Consider the following 19,515-nt stretch of genomic DNA (forward strand, 5'->3'; position numbering starts at 1 on the left):
AAATATGGCTTCATAGCATTCGCGTAGGACGCTGTGTACGCTCTGCTCAACAACCGTAACTGCCTTCCAGTCTAGATGTTTCTTGAAAAGACATGCCCGAAGTTCACTACCCCAAACGTAAGTTTTACTTATATTTTAGCTTCTAAGTGTATTTTTACACAGATTGGAGAGGGTGGGTCTAACACGTTTCACGGTTCGCGTCGATTTTTAATACATATAGGCAGGTATGTTTGGTGGATGAAGTCTGTTCAGACCTTACAGCAGAAGTATGTGAAAATTGTCTTTGACCTACAGCGGACCACGTTGAAATTTGTATGAACGAACGGCTGAAATTTACTTGCCTTGGCGTAATGATCGTTACCAGCTGAATTAAACTGAACACAGTGGTTAAAAAAAAAATCCTCTTTACCCCCAATCATCCTGTGAGCCGGGACGACTTTAAACCTTAGCAACCTAATCTTCTTGTTTCACTTATATCCATGCACCTAGTCATTCTCTCCTTGTCCACATTTAGTTTTTGCCAGGTAAGTCCATTTTGAGCTGTATTTTGATGGACGAAATCTTCGATACCTCCTTTGTTTGAAGTTTCGTGTTTGACTTACACCTGCCATTGTGTGTGTACAGTCTGCTTACATCACATGCATCATACACACTGAAACTGTTAATAATTTGAAATGCAGCAACTTCTGACTAGAACTGCAGCAACTTCTGACTAGAACTGCAGCAAGCAGTCAGACTTATCACAATGGCTGCTGCAAGTTCTAGCCAGAAAATTCTGACAATCTGCGGATGGTCATGGGTTTCCCTTGGCATGCTTGGGCTCTGCCCATTTTCCTCACACCATAATGTCGCAGAAGTGAAATATTCTTGAGTACGGCGTAAAACACCAATCAAGTAAAGAAATAAATCAATAAAAACCTAGATGAAATTATACATTACAGAGACATGCAGACGACATGCAGTCTGTACTGTTAATCTGAGTCACATGATCATGTGTGTATCTTGTTACAGGTTTGAGTACAGTCTTTTGATAATGAAATTGGAACCCTGCTATTAATTCTCACATTCCTACATTACGAATGCCCTTACAAATGTGATGTGTAATTCTAAATTTATAGCTGTACAGGTTTGTGTGTACATCTTCCTGCAGTAGAGAAATGCATTCAATCATGTCAGTTATATGTACATGGGCGTGTACTGTACTACTGCATGTGTAGTCACATTTAGTGTCCAGACATGTCTGATGTAAGGCGTTTTTGTTTTTTTTTCAATTTTTCAGGAATATTGATCAGCAGCAGAATTGCTATCAATTTTGTAAAAAGTTAATTTTATGTTGTAAATAAAGGTAGGTTGCGAATGGGGCAGCGGTACAGTGTTTCAGTTTATTTGTGGACCAGTCCACTGTCACATATTGCAAATGTATGTTTATATTGATTCATTGTATCACTAGATAGTTTGAACATATTGCTTGAATTTGTGCTACAAAGAATAATTTGGGTATTTTAAAGTGCCATCAACAGTTTACTTGCTACAGGTGTTTTAAGAGCATCATCCTGTTTTAGAAAAAGAAATTCAAGACCATTCATTTAATGTAGACTTAGCGGGTAAGAAGACAAATTTGTTTGTTTATTTATTTGCTTGGTATTTACCTCGTATTCAAGAATATTTCACTTACAAAGACGGCCAGCATGAAGGTGGGAGGAAACGCCGCAGAGCCCGTTGGGGGGGGGGGGAACCCATGACCATCCCCAGGTTTGGGACGATTTTATGGTCTTTACCTGCTAATTAACTACTGTCCATAATTTCTCAGAATGTGCTATAACTGTATCTTAATATGTTAGCATCCGGGTGTTTCTGATACACCGTGATGATCACATTTTTTGACTTCATAACTGCTCTGTGCTGAAACAGAAGTTGAAAACCATTTCAAGACTGCTTGAAAGCAGCTAAACTACATGCAGTTCTAGTTCAATTTCTGTTCACTAATAAGAGACCTGTGTGCAAAAACAGACTAACTTGTTAGAATAAGAGTGCCAATTAATCAGTTAGGACCTGGTTATCAAATTACATGTACATACAGCTGATCTTATGCATGTTTCAATGATGTATTTAAAATAAGAAAGTGTTATGCACTGTTTTTTAATTGGAATATTATAATTCATCCACCTTTTAGCATATTCTTCAAGCATATTCTGAGGGTGTTATTCTGGTTAAACTGATAAAGTAATACTTCTTATGAAGCCAGGAAATTGCCCAACCTAACAATTTGAGTTTTGTCATCAAAACTAGTTCCAGAAATTGCATAAGCAGCACTGTCATACATGAAATGGATGAGATACCAGAGAGTGTTGCATTAAAATGAAAAAGATGTGAAGCCTGATAAACTGTACTTACCTGTATTGGCTGAAATATTTTACAAAGCGTAGATTATCATAGTCTTAAACTTGAGGAACATGGGCTGATTCCACATAACCATTTCTGACTTCAGTCAAACTTTAAAACCTTCCACAATTAGATTTTGGTACTGTTAGTTGAAATTTGGATACATTTGTCTTTTGGATATTATTGATGAGATGGACAAAATTTTGATTTCTAAAATCGAAAAGTAAGCTTTAACTTCGAATTTCAAAGTTTGACTAAAGCCCGAATAAATGGCTTTGTGCAATCGGCCACAGATCAGTTAAGATGGGTGATGTTCAGTGTTTAAAAAAATTAATGTTTTTCTGCTTGCAGTAACTGCACACTTCACATGCTTCTGCAGTGTCTTAGCATATGTACATGTATGTGGGGCTGACGGGCTGTAAACGACATGGGTTGCTAAGGAACCATAACAGTCAGCTGATCAATATTGATTGCTGTAATTGTCTGACCAGGTTGAATGGCAGGCGGGGTATTGATCTGACCTGCAGCACATGGCTGTAGAGAGCTCTGAATGATCGGTGTGATCTATGAATCCAAATCAGATGTGCAGCCAGCGCTGTATGAGAAGCGGGAAGCAGATACCTGAACAGCTGTTGCAGATATATAGTACTATCACATAAAACAGGAAACTTCAAAATGCTATACAACCCTGGAAATAAGCTATAGGACAAAGACAATGTCCAGCAGTGTTATGAAAAGGGCCAGGTGTTTTGGTATAGCACAAAACAGCCATGTAAATAAAATTGTAACACGGTTAATAATGTGGGTAGCTGAAAAAATTGCCAATCGTGTCCTCCTCCAATTTATATAGCAAGCCTATATATGTATAGGCTTGCTGTACATATGTGCATTTGCACTTCACTGTCTTTACTCATCAACACCTTGAATTATAAGTTACATGTAATTGTACATGCATAGCTTCCCTTAGTCTTCCAGCTCCTGCATTTTGTACAACTTAGTTTGCCTTTTTTCTTATCTGTGACAAGCAGTTCCGTGAAAAGTCGTTGTGAGTGTTAGTTGGCTTCTATGTGAGTCTTTCAAACCACGTACATGTACATTATGGGCCCTTCACTTTACGAGTGTTGTATTGCATTTTCATGTGTGATGTTGCAGCTATTGTAAATTTGCCCATGTTTAACATTGTAACAGCGTGTAAAGTCATGATGTTGAAGACTGAAATATATTTGACATTTTTCAACGTGACAATGTCATGTCCTCTCTTTCCCCATCTTGTGATTGTAACTAATGAACTCTGTGTATTGCATTTTAATGTAAGTGAAAAATGTCACATTCACACGGTCAGACATCTGGATTTGTGACGTTTGGATACTACTGTTCAATGCATCCTGATATGTAACAGCAACCATTTGGGTTACTGTATTAATATGTAGACAAAATTCTACACATATTTTTAGAAGTTTATGATTGCATGAAAGGACATTTATAATATCTTTAGACATCTTGATACTAATTAGTTCTTCTATTTTACATGTTCAGATCTGTTTTAAAGGAAATAACTTGACATTATTGTGTCAGATGTGACTCGTTGAGGCCAATTGAGGTTAGTTGCCTACTTTTTAACATTGGTTGCTGCTTATGGATTATCTGAATTTTTTTAGAACATCTACACTTTCTTTCATCAAAATCGATTGAATTAAATGATTCTATAGACACTGAGAGGCTTCCAAATTTGGGTAATTAACTTTATTGTTATGGTTGTATAATCTGTCAAAACCGGATTGATTTGCCCTACTGTGTTGTATAAAGGCACATGTAAGACAACTGGCGATGGTGATGGTGTTATTTTACAGAGCTGTCTTGGGTATTTACACTTGGGCATAGCAATGCATATTGTAACCTGCACCTTTAGATTAAACATAAAAACATTGTCTTTTGACTGAAATGACTGCTTGGTGATTGACCCAGGCACAGTTGTCATCTGGCAGATAGTTTCTAGTTGTGTTACTGTGTAGACAGAGAGATAATTGATATCTTCACAGATTTCAGGTTGCATGAACAGATGCTTGTGTGTCTATCATGATTTATGTTGTTCCTATTGGCCTGTTTATGAATCATAATCTGTGTGATGAGACCCAGCTGACAATACACCCCCAGAGAACATTACAGTGGCCACCATTATGTCTACTGCAGTCGGTGCACAAATAATTAATGAAATCAGCTATACATGAATTTCCAGCTACATTGTTCAATTTGTTAGGAAGCATCACAGACCGTCATAAACTCACTTTCCAGTTACTGTACTCATCCAGTTGTAAATGCTCTTGTGGGACTGTCATTAAGTCATATTTCTCTTTAAGAGTACCTGTTGTATCCATCATCAGTCTCATTAGACTGCACTTCAAAGGTGGTAGGATACCAAATATATGTATAGACTGTCATACTAACTTGAACTCCTGGAATTGTGACCTGTGGATGTCAACGTCAATTGGAATCCAACTTTGATGTTATAACACTGGGAACATTTGCTGCTGGTCGATGAGAAGAAAGAACTAGTAGTTGGCTTGCTAATATACCTAGGGACATTAAAGATTTCCTGCTACATCTATGTGACCTTTCCTAATCATATATACAATCAATACTTTCTACACGTACATGTACACTTGAATGCTGTACAGCGCACACTGTTTGGTATTGATTTTAACACTAAAATACATGTATGGACAACTGCTGTAATTCTTCAACCATTTCGCATGTTTCCCTGGTGTTTATTCAAGCATATTCTGAAATCATTATCCTTTGTTGACTGATAAAGTTATACTTTTTGTGAAGCCCTGAAACTGGACAATCCAACCAATGCAGTTTTGTCTCCGAAATCAAAAGTTACTCTTTCATATGTGAAAAGGTTGAGGAATTAGGGTAAAGTAAATGTTGTCTTCATTAAGTTGCACATCAGATACGTGTAATGACGTATATGCCATTACCTCTTACTCATTGCTCCATCCCATGTTTCTACACTAATACATGCACCCTATTTACCAGCTGTGAAGATTTAAAGAGCTGTCATACCCTTAAAGAACCAGGTCATGTGTTCGAGCCTCCCTTGTGCTATTGGGGTGTGTCTTGGATGTCAGGAGGTTTGTCTGATTCCTGGCACAGAGCCAGCAGTGGTTTACTCCAGTCAGCCTGTTTTCACACCTCGTAAACCTGTCTGCTGTCATATACAAGTAAGTTTTTTGAGTATGGTTTTCAAACATGTCACAATCATATAATTAAGTGTTTCCTGTTTCTTACATGAGTGTGTAAATATGGAAATATATATATGTAAATGCAGCGTTTTGTTGTGAAATTATTAGTCACAGAACCTAATCTGGCCTCAGAAGGGCAGGGGGTGGAACCACCGGTGAAGGTCACCTCAATGTTGAATATTTTGATTCTCATCCATTTTTAAGGGCCTCGGTTCCTACGGTTGACCTCCACACACCGTGCACACCACAAGTACCTAGCCCGAAAATTCAGTCTAAGGATGGCTTGTATTGACTGATATGTGGAGAACTCTGCCATCCCGGATGAGATGTGCTTCTGATCATATTGTATCATAGCTACCCCAGGTCATCATCAAAATGTTGTTTGTTGGAACGTAAACTGAAAGTACGTGTAATTCCCTGCCTACATAATCTGAATCCTAATTGAATTATCTCTGGTCCAATTTCGTCACCTGCTGCAGGGCATACATTTCCGATTTTAAATGATCTTTGCATGTTTTTATAACCAAGTTTGTTGTTTTCACACTGAAGTGAAATATTCCTTCTTGATTCTGGATCCAACATTAAATTTGAGTAAATTTACGAACTTTAAACCTAACAACTGAAGTTGAAAGGCATCCATTGCCTTCGCCACTGTGGTGAAGGGACGCCAATTTGCTTTCGCCTCACAGAAATTATATTAATGTGGCGAATGGCTGGCCGAAGCCTAGCGACTAAGGAGATAATCTGAGTCTTGTATTGAATTCGGGCTGTTCCTTTTTTTTTTTTAATATTTGGTTTTGTTTTCTTCTTTTTCTTTTCCTAACTCTGTGAGGTCTTAAAGACATGTTCTTCCCTGAGGCTCTAACAGCAACCAAAATTAATTAATTATCAGTAAATACATATACATGTAACATGATGATATGCATATAAAAATACTGTGCTTAAGGGCAACTTCACCATCTCCACCTCACATGAGAGCTGTATGTACATGGACTTCTGTTTACAAGTAGCTGGACATAATTGTCATGACACTGGAAAGTAAACATTAAGAGGTTTGCAAAGGATTTCTTTCACTGATAATTACATGTATATACAGGTTTCCTGTGTACATGTATGCATACAATGTTTTACATGTTTCTGATAGAGCATGTGTTGATTACAGGATTGTAGTGATTTTGAACTCTTGGTCTAAAAAAATTCAGCTGTGAAATGCATGTGCACTCAAATGCATGAATTTGTTTTTGTTAGGGATCCTGTTCCTCCCGAACGGGATCCCTATTGTAATCGTTCTGTTTATTAGGGATCCCGTTCTTCCCGAATGGGATCCCTATTGTAATCGTTCTGTTTTTTCTTATTATTATTATTTTTTTTTCACAGAGTTTGTTATCAAGGAAACTTTTTCACCGTTCAACATACAGGTTCCAAATTTTGCACACATTTTTTGGCGGTGAATATCTCCGGACAAATTCTCCATTTTCTTGCTATGTCACGTGGTTCGGCCGCCATATTGGATTTTGTGTAAAACCTTTAAAAATCTTCTTCTCAAGAACCACTGAACCGATCGTTTTCAAATTTGAGTTCTTAAAAGTTTGCGAAAATGGTTCACTTCCGGTCAAAACTCTGGAAGCTCGCCATTGGTCGAATTTGTGACGTCACAAAAAGTTCTCAAAGTTCAAATGTTCTCAACGTATTCTGATGTATCTCGAGCTGCTGATTCCGAATGTGCTTGTATTTTTTGCATATCTGTGTAACTTTTTGAGATACTAGCAAAAAACTAAAAAAATTACGTAATTTCAATGGCGTTTTAATCGAGAACCATGGCAGCTAGAAATGTGCAACCTGCATGAAAATGTTGTTGAAGACACGCTCTTTCGATCATTCGTCAACGGATTTGAGCTCACCGTTTTTGTTTAGAAAAAGATGGGAATCCTATTGCTTTAACACGGAGTTAGATGGGGAATGGACTGGATTTGTAGTATTTGACCTGATGCTTTCGCCTACACTGTCCGTGATCTCCCGAAACAGTTGTAGGATGACATTGATTCCAGTTTCCATCTAACTCCAGTACTCTATTAGATGGCATAGAGATCTAACTACAACAGCAAACGACGTGGGCCTGTAAAAGTTGACTTTGTTTTGCGCAGACCATGTCTTGTTTACTGTACGCTAACCAGGTCAGGGTGATTGACAGATATGGACATGTGCCCTGGTCCAGGTGTGGACTTTCGGACAACGGCCTAGACATCAGTAGAGCAGTGAGTCTGTGCATGGCAGGTCGTGGATTGAGACATAAAAGTACACACTATGAATTTCCTTCTTTCTTTCTTTTCTCTTACCGCTGTCGCGTGTTAGTCATGTCAGAGTTCGATCCCAGGTTTGGCAATTTGTCAGGCGATGAAAATGTTGTCACTTTCAAGATTTTAAGCATCCTGCTACGCGTGTTGGATGTTCTGAGGACGAATTTGGTGCTTTTTCCTTTCTCCGACGCACAGTTTTGTCGCCAGTTGCCATGAAAGTGCGAAAAAGTGCAATTTTCGCCCATGTTTGGAGGTTACGTGACACAAAACTGCTGCAGAGGTGGAGCTGAAAATGACTGAGTACAAAGGGCTTTTTGGGTACTCTAGGCATGCGGAAAATCATTAAAGTGTGTCAATAAATGTGGGAGTTGCAGTACTTCAAATATTGTCCAAAGGCCGATTTGCTGTATTTGGCTCTTCGACGTCCCCATGTTATATGATGCATTTTCAATGCATATGTGACCACGATGAAGGCACGGGCATTGTAAGCATGGTACCCAACGTACTTTGACGTCCTGATCATGAATCTGGACTTATTTCTTGATGGCGACGTATAGTTTTGCCGCCAATTGCAATCAAAACGCGAAAAAGCGCAATTTTTCAACATATGTGGAGGTGTAGTAAGAGAAAACCGTTACAGCCGTAAACCTAAACATCACTCAGTGGAAAGCGCTACACACGTACTCTATGTGTGCTGAAAATCTTCGATCTGTGTCACCATTCAAAGGACAAATAAGGGAAAAGGTCATCGATCCGATCCGGGATCCCGGCCTAGGATCTGCTATTCGCAGATCCATTCTAGTTCTTATTATTATTATATTTTTTTTTTTTTTCATCGACTTTGTTAGCAAGGAAACTTCTACACCGTTCAACATAGAAGTCCCAAATTTTGCTCATATATTCTGGCGGTAAATATCTCGGGACAAATTCTCCATTTTTTTGCTATGTCACGTGGTTCAGCCACCATATTGAATTTTGTGTAAAACCTTTAAAAATCTTCTTCTCAAGAACCACTGAACCGATTCTTTTCAAATTTGACATGCAGCTAGAAGGTCACGAGTTCTTAAAAGTTTGCAAAAATGATTGACTTGCGATCAAAACTCTGGAAGCTTGCCATTGGTCGAAGTTGTGAAGTCACAAAAAGTTCTGAAATGTCAGTTGTTCTCAGCGACATTCAGCTATACAGTACTCTATTAGATGGCATAGAGATCTAACTACAACAGCAAACGACGTGGACCTGTAAAAGTTAGCTTTGTTTTGTGCAGGCCTTGTCTTCTTTACTACACGCTAACCAGGCCAGGATGATTGACAGACATTGCCATGTGCCATGGTCCAGGTGTTGACTTTCTAACAACGACCTAGATATCAGTAGAACAGTGAGTCTATTCATGGCAGGTCGTGGATTGAGACATGAAAGTTGTGGGAGTTGCAGGGCTTGAAAAATTGTCCAAAGGCCGATTGGCTGTGTTTGGCACTTTGACGTCCCCATGTTATATGATAAACACAAGAACATTGTAAGCATGGTACCAGATGTAGTTTGACGTCCTGATCATGAATCTGAACTTATTTCTTGATGGCGACGTACAGTTGTGCCGCAAATGGTGATGAAAACGCGAAAAAGCACAATTTTTCACCATATTTGGAGGTCTGGTGAGAGAAAACCGTTACAGCTGTAAAGCTGAAAATCACTGAGTGCAAAGCGTTACACATGTAGTCTGTGTGTGCTAAAACTTTTTGATCTGTGTCAACAAACACAGGACATGCAGGTTTTCAAAGAATGTCCTAAAGCAGATTTACCACATTCGGCACATTTACATAAACTTGCTGTTACAAGGGCCGTGTATTATTGGTTGGGGAAAACGTCATCGATCCGATCCGGGATCCCGGCCTAGGATCTGCTATTCGGAGATCCATTTTTAGTTCTTTATGTTATTGATAAATAATGTACTACAACGATGATGTTTTGAAAACTTCTGTGTCATCTTTGTATGACTTCTGTGTCAACTTTGTGAATGTTTCTGGATGGATAAAAAACACACAAAAGTTTAAAGTGAAAGACAGCACCTTATTAATATTTATGTCCACTGAAAGACTACCATTCAAAGTATCTTAAACATGTATTAAATATGCTTTTACATTTGTTACACATAGTAATAGCTCGGTGAAACTTCCTCATGCCACAGCTTCTGTGCATTTCCTTTATCGACGCTAAGGTGAAGTCATGTTTACTCTAGCTCTTTAACATCGAAAGTATTCCCCATATACTTGTAATAGTCAAAGCTATAGCCTATTGCAAACCAAAGTTGCGGACTTCGGCAACGAGGGACCAAGGGATAAATTGGTTTCTCGGAAATTGGACATACTGGAAGGATATTTCTTTCACTGCTTGAACTGTTCATGCAGTAGGCCTACTGTATCGTTTATACAGTTCACAAGCAGTCTACAGATGCACGGCGGCAGTGCTGACCCAGTTATCGGGGATGTGAGAGATAGCACCTCGGCTTATATAGAATGTTTCGATAATTTTACTGTATTTTATAAGAGAAAGCAGAAGAAAACATCCTTATGTGTGAGATAGACAAAGGGCAAAATTTAAATTCTTGAGTTCTAATAAATTCAGAGAAAAAATATATCCTAAGGTTTAATTTCAAGCGTTGTCCGATGAGATGCCGCCTTCTCATTCCCATAAATGTTCAGCATCCCTATTGAATATTTCACTGACTCTGATATTTATTATTTAGCAATTGCATGCTGACTAAACTCTCACATAAACAACAAAAAATGTATTTGTATAATTTGAACAGAGTGTCTAAGTAGGCCTGAGGTCTCCTGGTTAGATGCTTTGGTCAGAGATGGTATGCTGCTGTCTGACATAATTGGTGATACTGTCTTTGAATATTACACAGTTTGTATATCAATGAGTTTGCCCACAATACTGCGTGAAATGTCTGTTCGGCTACACATAAATAGATTGTAAACGATCTCAAAGTGATGTTTAGTTCAGTAGGTCTGAGTTATATGTCACTTCATAGAGTGAATGCATAAAGGCTACGTCACAGCATAGGCCGTGCAATCTGATAGCAACATGTTTGATTGGATAAAAGTCTCAAGATGGCTGCCTTGATTCACCCAACCATTTAGGCAGTATTGTCATTTTGTTGAAATCCAATTACAATAATAAAGTATGATACTTTCTGCTTTCGATTGAAATATATTGTAGCCAGGTGCTGTCTTGTCCTTTAAAGGGCTTTTTGGCCCAGTTTTTATAGACTTTAGAAATAGAAGACATTAAATTAGTTTGAAATTATACAATTTCACTGTCTATACTGTGTATAATTCGTACATTATCAACAAGATGGCATACATGCATTAAGTTATTGAAGACACACAGACATCCCCATTTGTATTTAGCGGCTTTGTCCTGCGTAAATCATTTATGATTGTGTCACCTTTTGCCAATTAACACAGGTCAAGAACTTAATTGTATCCTATATTAACTTAATACAAATTCATAATGTTATCTCATAATGGTAACAAAGACAGTGATCCATGATCATACATGTACATGTACATGTGCACGATCCATGCAAATATCAGGCAGGTGCTTGAAACTCTGACGGTTAGTTTACATAACCAGGGATTCATGGAAGTCTAAATTTTACAAAGCAAAAGTTAAAAGTTTAGCGTGTTTTTTTTCTTTTTTTAGTGACCACTTTGGAGTCCATATAAAGTTAAAATATATTTTACAAACCAAGCTAAATTTTACGTTGCCATCATATATTTCTGATATAACATCCATTTTACAGCTTGAAATGTAGTACATGGAAATACAATTAATAAAGACATCCATTTTACAGCTTGAAATGTAGTACATGGTGAATGCAGTTAATAAAGCAAATTAACTGATGTTGAAAAAAATAAGATGTCTTTATTTTCGCTGATTCAAGCCTAATACTAGCATATAAAGAACATTTTTGTTTAACAGGTTTTCTTTTCATCTTTAAATACTGTGTATTCAGTACTGTATTCAGTACTGCAGTTCTCTATTAAGCATACTTTTTCTGCTTTATTTTCCCTGAGAAAATTCCATTTTATTCAGCTTAACCATCTCAGTTCTGTATTTATTTTTTACCCAATTTTAGGGGCAGCCGCATTTCATTAGGCTTCCTATAAAGTGAGTTTGTTTATTCAATAAAGTGGTGGAAATGTATCTTTGATCTTTGTTTTGATAGATTTCTTGCCTTACTTTTTCTCCCTAAGCGATTGCTGATTTGACTCTTATATGTTTACCTGACACAGAGCTAAATGTTACCGCTGACAGACAAAAGCATGCATGTACATAATGTGGGAACTACTACAGACAGTGCCATCTGTGATGTCACTTCCGCATACTTTTAGATTATCTGTGTTTTAACCCTGCTTTGTTTTTAACTGAATAAGTAAAACCGTCCATGTTACTTTGACAACAAATGGAAGCCAAGACACTGTCTCTGTTTGATATATAGTGACTTAGTTTATCGTTAAGAACCTCAGTAACGGATGTGCCGCGGCTAGGTAATGGAAATTAGACCATGTACATTGCTGTGATGGCCAATTGCCTTGGAAACGTTTCTAATTTACTTTAGAAAGATAACCTTCGAATTCAGTTTTCTCACTTCTTTTTGCAATATTCAGTGACCAGCAACTAAATTGAGTATAGTTATTTCTGTTGTTAAATTTTGTTTTTTACTGAAAACATTCAGTTTAACAAACAGAATATTATTCTCCATTGACCTGTAAAATTATACTTTTTGTGTGCAAGGCTGAAATTACTCAGTCCAATCAAATTAAAAAGGCGCATAAATGTGCATTGAAAGCTGGTCTGTCATATGCGAAAAGGTTGCGGAATTCGGCTGTGAATAGTAGAGATTTGCTCAGGGATTGAAACCTAGGACCTGAGGCCCTCACTTCTTGCCTACAGATCTTTTTGTGACAGTCATTGGCATCTGCTAGGAGAGCTGTAGTAGAAGTGTTACATTGGGTGATTATGTCATTGTGTCCAGAAATTTGTCACTGTCAATGTGTACTTCTCTCTCTGTTCCATTTTGATGACTGTAACAGGAAGCATCATGTTTCTAAGACACCTTTATAGGAGGTGGAAATCTCGTGTGTCCTCATGTGGGGCCAATTTGCTGACATCAGACAGGCAAATCACCCCAGATGAAACCCCATCACCGGTAACTCTGTAGGGAAATCAGAGGTCTGCTTAGGATATGACTGTAGAGACATTAATGAGAAACTGGCGAGGAGGCCATACATGTGCATGTGAACATCATCATACCTAAGCCTTGTTTAATAGGTGTGTTCAGGATTTCATGTAATTCGCTGGACCTGATTAGTAACTCTCATTTCAAACAGGAAAAAAAATGTAATCTTTTCATTTCAGCCAAACATGCAATCTACATATATCTTCGAGCAGAAAAAAATTGATGGAAATGAGTTTTCAGGTGAGTTTATGTAGATATCAACAACATGCAGGAAAAAATTGTCTTTACTAAAGTGTACACGCAAGGACTTTACACATGCATGTCTACATGTATGCTCAGTGTACATCTATTACTTCAAAATAGATTCTGCATCAGCACTGGTTATGGATAGCTTTCTGTATCTATACTTGTCTGGCTAACTGGTATTTGTGGGTTTTGCTCATTGTGGGTGGTTATATGTATGTGCAATGCATCTGTGTACAGTGCACGTCCCCGTCTTCCAGACTTCCAGAATCTCCATAAATTGTTGTGAAAAAAGCATATTTTATCCTGATGACATGGATGTGGAGTGTGAAGTATATGTACATTCAAGCCAGATGAGGTGAAAAATGAACATCCCACTGAAAATTTTACTTACTGAAAATTTTACTGACTCGAAGACTTGGATGTCTTCTGGTTGAACTTGCATGTTTATCACATGCATAACAAGTTATTACAAATGTACAGCAAATCTTGTGTATTTTCTGCTGACAATGGCTTTAATTACATGTATATGCACCGTCTTTTCCTTAGACCCTGTCATCATAAATAACTTATTTATTAAGTTACTTTCAGTTATCTGTCTAAAAAATAACATTGCAATATCACTCTTTGGTCCATTTTTTTTTACTAGCATATAAAGCATTGTGCGGCTATTCGTTTCAGATGAACAGGGGCAATATGTTACACGCATTTACACAAGAACTGATGTAGTGCATATAATCTTATCCATTGTGCTATCTGTAAATTTGACCATGCAAAACTTACATGTATTTACAATATGCTAACTGTTAGCTTGTAGAAAGACATTTTTGCACATTTATGTACAACATTAAACACATATGAGTTATTGGATAAGATACTGTATACTCCTGAGCGTTAATTATATAAACCGAACTACACGTAGGCTATTGTGCATGTGATTAATGTATTGATTCCATTGGTGTTTTACTCGAGAACTACTTACATGTACATGTATATGATGGTGGCCAGCATTATGGTGAGAGTCTACCATTTATCTGTGTATTGAGGCACATGTACATGCGCCGGTAAACTATTTTTAAAATAAATACACACCTGGGAATAACACGAAGAAAGGCAAACATCTGGGAATAACATGAAAGTAATAGTACATGTAATTTACATGCGTGTATTATTATATTCATGTGTATGGGTGTTTCCTTAACAGTTCAGTGTGCATGTACATGCATGACATGCAGGTCACATTGACACTCAAGTTGTGCATTTCCATTTGTCCTTTTTACCCCCCTTTATTCAGGCTTCCCAGCTGGAAGCATTGAATTGCAATTTTCATTCACAATTGTCTAATTCTACAATGTGCAGTGGAACTTCCTGTATCTTAAATTTTTGTTTATATTTGTCCATTTGATGATGTTCAAATATATGAAGGTCAGAGTATAGATTTGATTAAGATTTTTCTCAGCGAGGACTAGAAACAGCCTTTGTGGTTATTCTGATAACCCGGCTGTAGTCCAGTGACAACTTTACATGCTTAGGCGCTTCGCATGCTCTGATTCCTTGAGCTGATTGTGGGAAAATGATGTTGTTAAAGAGAAGACAACTTAAATTACAAACAAATACCATGAAATGAGTATGCATTTCCTCGCAGGTGATGCCATAAAAAAATTCTAACATGTACATCAAGATGATAAATTATAAATAAAGTCAGCGCCAAACTCCGCTGTGGGTGACTCCATTTTGCCTAAGAACTAATCCTGAAGTCTTCTGTGTAACAAGGAGAACTGCTGCTGGAAACCTCTGAAGTGCAGTTCCTACATTGCCAGTACGAACTTCCCAGAAGGTAGAGAATAGTACAGTTCGTTTTTGCTTGACGATTGGGAAACCAGAATATTGGACATACATGTAGGTTCTGAGTTTACGCAAAGAAGCCGGCAGTTTTGATGACACACTCACAGCATAAATTACAGGGTGTTAAAGATGCAGGGCGAGATGGACTCAGCGTTTATGCCAGCTTTGGTGTTTTCAGACTTTATGTGTATGGCGAGGAAAAATCGCAAAATTATGCAGCAGGCACCACCAGATACAAGAAAAATGTGCTCTTTTCAGCCCATATTGTCATGTGTTTAAGTTTTCTTCTCCTTTGAATTACCCTTTGGACTGGAGTATAACTTGGCGATGCCATTTCTCAGGTATTGATTTCACTCTTTTTTTTTCCTCCCTTGAAGCTAGCTAGTCATCTCTGTGAAACACTCCAATTTAGGCCTTGTGATCAGAATTTATTGATATTGATTGTGTTAGGTTGTGCTGTTGTTTAACCTAGTGTGGGCCCATAGCCACAGGCACCCATGTTTACAAACAAAAATACTTGTTACTTAATAGCTGTCAGCTGTAAGATGATAGTCAAGCATGAAAACTGCATGGCCAAGCTCTCTGTTGTGGTACAGTGCATCCCACATTCCTCTAGATCTGTTAATTGTTAATACTGAGCAGGATAGATACAGTACCTGCTGCATACTTTCTGACCACGAGTGATGATTCAGATATGCATGCATTCCTTAATATCACAGGTACTCACTGACTTTATACTGTGACCTTTTTATGACCCTTATGGCCTTATTTTCCCCACATTTACATAATAATAATAGTTCTGTTTTTCCATGATAATAATTCCTCATGGACTAGTTAACTTGTGGCAGTGGAAACAAATATTTGAAATGCATGTACAATATATTTGTCAGTCAATAATGTCGTACATATAATTCACCAGGCTGAAATTATTTGTTGAGATCAAAATACAAAGTTGATTCACTTAAGCCCAGAACTTTGGATAATGGATATAGTGTGGAATGATTCTCTAATACTGTTATACAGTGCCCCCAACCATACATTTACCTTATAGCATACTGTATGTGTATGACTCCCTAATCGTAAATCCCCAAATAAAAGCTTTTCACCCAAATCCAGGGCTGCAATCAGCAGGTGCAACTGGACGTGCAACTAATGTACTATCAGGTCATGTCCTTGAACTACTGTTGCTGTTGCTTTTTTATTTATTTATTTGTTTGGACGTGAAATTTATGCTTACAGAAGTTATCAAGGGTCAGGAGCTCAAAACAGATGGTATTATGACCAGCCAATTAATGTTTTAATATCAATCAAAGGTAGTGGTCAGTAGGTAGCACTTTTCCTATAGTCGTACTAAGTGGTTCTACAAGTCCTAGTATTCATCCTGATAACTCATACATTTATGTCAGCGTATAATTATGTTTATAGCTACATGTATAGCCTTCCCTCAGATCACATGAGTACCATTGTCTGTCAAGCAAGTCATCCATGACGCTTAAAAGTTGGGGTAATGGATACAAATGTTGGAGACTTCAGAGTTACAGTTGACTGGAGCATGAGAGAGGTGTCCTTTCAGGTAGTAAGGCTCATAGAGCATTACCAATCAGGTTGTAGATTTTCATCAACAGTTTGCATGGTGAAAACAGGCCCGAAATCTAAGGAAAGTAGTGGCTTTTATAATTCATACATTGTGCATTTGTAAATGTGCCACTAGAAGAACAGACATATAATATTTAATTTATACATGTATGTGTACATACTGAACTGATCATAAATTACAAGCATTTTGGTATACAAGGTGCAAGTTAAAGATTAGAAATCGCTGTAGTTCAGTTGAAATTACAATTATGGCAAAATTTTGATCTGTACTGGTTATGGGAATTGCTAATTAATGCTTTGAATCATATTCTGATGATAATGTATGCATTACAAGTAATTACATGTACATGTAGTTAATGAGGTTAATAAAACTAAAAAGAAGAGAAAAGAATACCTGCATTTACCTTTATCAGAATTGTCCTGCATATAAAAGTAATGGTGTAAAAATTCCCAAGCAAATGCAAATTTCAAGCACTTGATAAGCTTGTTCATATTTCAGGCTTTGCGAATTAAATGGAAGCAGCCTTGTGGGTCATTAGTGAAGGGCAGGGAACTCTTATGCTCCCAGTAAATCAGATGGATTAATTGAGTCCTTATATATATATATATATATATATATATATATATATACTCAAATCAGGAACTTTAGCTAACCACTGGGAGATTAAATTAGAGTATATGATCATCTGCATGTGGCAAGTCTCCTGTACATACAGGATTGTTTAATACTTCAGAAAATGTTACAACATTAGGCAGCTAACAAATTTTTGTTGTTGTTGTACATTGGTGAAATCCAAAGCAACTGCGTGTATTAGTATTAGGTTCAGAAGATGTGCATACCTGTACACCATGTTATGTTGCCAACATGAAAATATAGATGTTGAACACTCTCAGAAACATGGTCTTGCTGTGACATTTAGTTGACGCTTTTTGTTAGGGGCATTCAAAGCCTTGAAAATTCAAAGCCTTGAAAATTCAAAGCGCACGTAACTTTTTCGGGCCTAGAAGTACTTGAAAACAGAGGGCAGTTTGTAGAAAAGTGATAAAATAAATAATTGACTCCATCTTTCATGAGAATGATATTTATGATATTCATTATACCAGAACAGTATGTACAATACGTTATCAATATTTTGACATTATCATGATTTTGTGTATCTGAACAAGTTAAGTTTATATATATATATATATATATATATATATATATATATATATATGCCTATGAAGACTTTTTGTATGTGTACATGTATATGAAGGGACGTCTGGTATGTTGCATAGGAATACATGTCAAAATTTACTACCTGTGTACATGTATTTGGAAGTCATCCTCTTGAGCTCAGATTGGAAAGTCATGAAACAAAATGTATCCTTTTTGATGACATGGCATTTGGTCATGTAGTACCAAGGTGTAATAATAAAATGATGTCTAAATGTGTGAAATGTTACTTTTGTGAGTGGAGAAAATCCTGATATTTTAGCTTTATAACGTTTCGTTCATGCCATGTTTGCAACTTGCTTCTCTCTCTGTAGTATGGACTGTTGTTTTTAAGGCCATTTATAATGAATGTACCATGTGATGCAAAGACCCACAACTGTATAGATCTATATTACCTGCCTTAGGATACAGTTATTTCTGAACCGGGCATATATATTATTTATGCGGTTAAGGCTAAAGGTATTCTGTTACATGTGACAGATTAAGGGATGGCTCAGATAGTCAAGTGGTTGAGTTCTGACAGGTCATTCTAGAATCATGTCTATGCACAACACTGACTTAATGTACATGCACTTCATTGACGGCAATTGTGTACAGGTGCAATATGAACACTCATACAAATATCCGCCAGCACCCCAAGAGGCTACATGTACATATATGTGTTGTGCAGATTACAACAAGTGTCACATCTTTTTCTTAATACATATTTGTGTATGTACATTAAATGGCAGTGCTTCGAACTAGTTTAATAATATATTGATTTTGATGTCAGCATAGAGAATTACAGAATAAAGTCTGCGTACCAGGACTGTGTAGGCTTCAATCTGCATCATACAGTGCGGCAGTCACCCTAATACATGTAGGTGAACAGGTATTCTCCACCTGTGGTTTGAAACACAGCTAACACAGGCAGCATCTATTTACTTGTTCTGAATACATCCTATTATCATGGACTTGTGCATAGTACAATACCTGTACTTTGTTTTAACTGTGAAGAGATGAATTTGTAGAGCTTATTAGGCCATTATATGAAGGCCAGAGGTAGGGCTGGATGACTGATCATCACAGGTTCAAGCATGATTAACACCCTGCACCAGGGAAGAGGGAGTCTTTGCTGTGAAGTCTCACTAGAGGTACACTACATGTATTCATGCGTGATGACCCAGATGTGTGGGGAGTGGAGGACAAGGCGTGTCAGTTAGCTTTCAATACCTATTGAGTTACTTCCCCTGTAGACAAGTCTCCTCAAAAGAGAACATGAGTACATGTATGCTGTTTGTGTCATGCTTTTCCTTTCAACAGGACTGGACAGATGGGTTACCCTTTGCCTGAATTTATACATGTGTATACACCCTGAATTCCCATTTCCCTACAGCATTTTCTCTTGTGTTTTTTCAATCGAGCTACATGACTACCCAGTACACGTCGTTGCTTTGTGTCTTTGG

At 37.5% G+C, this 19,515-nt stretch overlaps 1 protein-coding gene across 2 annotated transcripts in view; it reads left to right on the forward strand.

The window, feature by feature from the left end:
* The window catches only part of LOC135472817 (ceramide glucosyltransferase-B-like), a 40,153-nt gene continuing 20,638 nt past the window's right edge, over nt 1-19,515 (forward strand). For both annotated transcript variants that reach the window (XM_064752500.1, XM_064752501.1), the window contains exon 1: nt 1-117. The gene's annotated coding sequence lies outside the window, so the exon portion shown is untranslated. The remainder of the gene's footprint in view (nt 118-19,515) is intronic.

Source organism: Liolophura sinensis, chromosome 8 (assembly GCF_032854445.1).
Source record: "Liolophura sinensis isolate JHLJ2023 chromosome 8, CUHK_Ljap_v2, whole genome shotgun sequence".
Classification (NCBI taxonomy): Eukaryota; Metazoa; Mollusca; class Polyplacophora; order Chitonida; family Chitonidae; genus Liolophura; species Liolophura sinensis.